Source organism: Macaca thibetana, chromosome 2, assembly GCF_024542745.1.
Source record: "Macaca thibetana thibetana isolate TM-01 chromosome 2, ASM2454274v1, whole genome shotgun sequence".
NCBI lineage: Eukaryota > Metazoa > Chordata > Mammalia > Primates > Cercopithecidae > Macaca > Macaca thibetana.
The window spans coordinates 161445508-161447543 of record NC_065579.1 but is presented as its reverse complement, the minus strand read 5'-3'; the positions used below and the strand labels follow the sequence as shown (position 1 = coordinate 161447543).

At 42.5% G+C, this 2036-nt stretch overlaps 1 long non-coding RNA gene across 3 annotated transcripts in view; it reads left to right on the top strand.

Annotated features, from left to right (window-relative positions):
- LOC126947796 (uncharacterized) overlaps positions 1-2036 on the top strand; it is a 105071-nt gene that overhangs the window by 78 nt on the left and 102957 nt on the right. The gene's annotated exons all lie outside the window — the stretch shown is intronic.

Sequence of the window (2036 nt, the reverse complement as noted above, 5' to 3'; positions counted from 1 at the left end):
GTGGGGCGATGGGACCTAGTCCAGGATGAAGGGAGCAGGGGGCGGGGCTCGGGCGGGGCCAGGAGCCGGGCGGGAGGCGGCCTTCACGGAGTAAACGCGTGGGACTGGGAAGGACCCCGTAATCTGTACATTGGTTACCGACACGTGGCCGCGTAGAATCATGGGAGAAAAAAAGCGCCATCCCAATACTAACCAACAGAATCTCTGAGAATGGGGTGAGGAATCTGCATTTTGTTTAAACTTCACGCAGGGGATTCGGAAGCACAACCAAGTTTGGAACTATTAAATACTTCCAGGCATTTTACAAATATGGAAAATGAGGCCCAGAGGTGAGTTGGTGCTTTTACCCCCAACTCTGCCTCAGACATTAGGGGAAAAAGGAAGAAATGAAATAAAGAGGTTTATGCAAGGTGTGGAATTTTTAGCCAAGAACAAGTGATTTGCTTTGAGTGGTAAAGGAAGGCTCCTTTATGTCTTGACCCACAGCAAAACCGAGATCACATCAAAGAAACTTGGAAGACACCTGTCTGTCATTCCCACTTTTGTCAGTCTCCAAGACAAGATCATATTCCAAGCTCTAGTGATCCTTACCTCATTAATATCTTTCTAATAATTCATTTATCCTCAGCCTTGCTAATGCCCCCTTAAGTTCTTAAGACTCCCACAGTAACGTATTAGAAAAACAGTGTTTTAGAAACAGACTGCCAAGGTTCTAGTTCTAGCTTTGCTGTTTACTAGCTCGGTGATCTCAGGAAATTTACTTACCTCCTCCTCCAGACCTTAGTATCCCTGTGGGTAAAATGAAGATGATAATAATAGTATCAATCTCACAGACTTGTAAAATGCCAAGGCACTTCTGGCATACAAACAATAACCATGTACCATAGTTAATATTGTTGATGTTATTACTACTATTTCATGCAAACAGTCTTACTTTATTGAAACACTTTCCATGCTCTTTCTGTGCGCATTTACACATCTCCTTACTCTACCTGGGTCATCCTCGGAAACAATCTCCCTTCCTCAGCTTTGGGGTCTTCACTTTGGGTAATTCTTCCTAAACACCCCATTCTCACTCCATAATTTGATATAGAGGCCCCTTTAATGTATTACCACAGTGCTCTATGTTGGCTTATGTATTCGTTTTCTACTGATGCTTTAACAAATTACCACAAACTTAATGACTTGAAATAAGTAGAAGTTATTTTTCATTTCCGGAGGTCAGAAGTCCAAAATTAATTTCACTGGACTGAAGTTGACAGGGCTGGTTCTTTCCAGAATCTCTAGGGAAGAATTCATTTCCTTTCCTTTTCCAGCTTCTAGAGGCTGCCTTCATTCCTTGGCTTATTTCACTATCCTCCATCTTCATTGTCAGCATGACATTTTTCAGTCTCCTCCTCTTCCTCTCTCTCACCCTCCTGCCTGCCTCCCTCTTAAAAACACCCCTGTGATTACATTGAGCCCATCAAGATAATCAGGATAGTCACTCCATCTCAGAATATTTAACTTAATCACATCTGTTTTAGAACTCCAAATTCAGGCTCATGTCCCAGATGGGCAGCTGATGCCAAATACTGAGATACTGGTGCTTGGAGAGAGAGAAGTATTTATTCTATTGGACCAAAGCGAGAGGGCAAGAGAGCAAGATCTCTCAGATCCACAATACCAAAAAAGAAGCGGGGAGTTTTTATGAAGCTAGAGAGTAATGGAGAGGGAGTTTCAAGGAATCCAGGGGAAAAGTCTGTGTTTCTTCCGTTTCAGATAATACCTTGTGCAGCCGTATGTACATGGCAGCTGGTTGCAATGTCCTTTAAGGAATTCATTCCTTCTGCAAACTATTCTTATGACCCTGAAGTTATCTCCTTCTGCTTCACAAAGAAACAGTACATCAACAGTTTATAATTACATTGTGGGAACAAGGAATACTGGGCAAAAAGCGGGTGGTTAACATGTACAGGCAAGGAAGGGCCTGATCAAACTTTTTATTATTTCAGTCACACACACACAAAAATGCTGGGGTGCTGAAATCTCAAGCA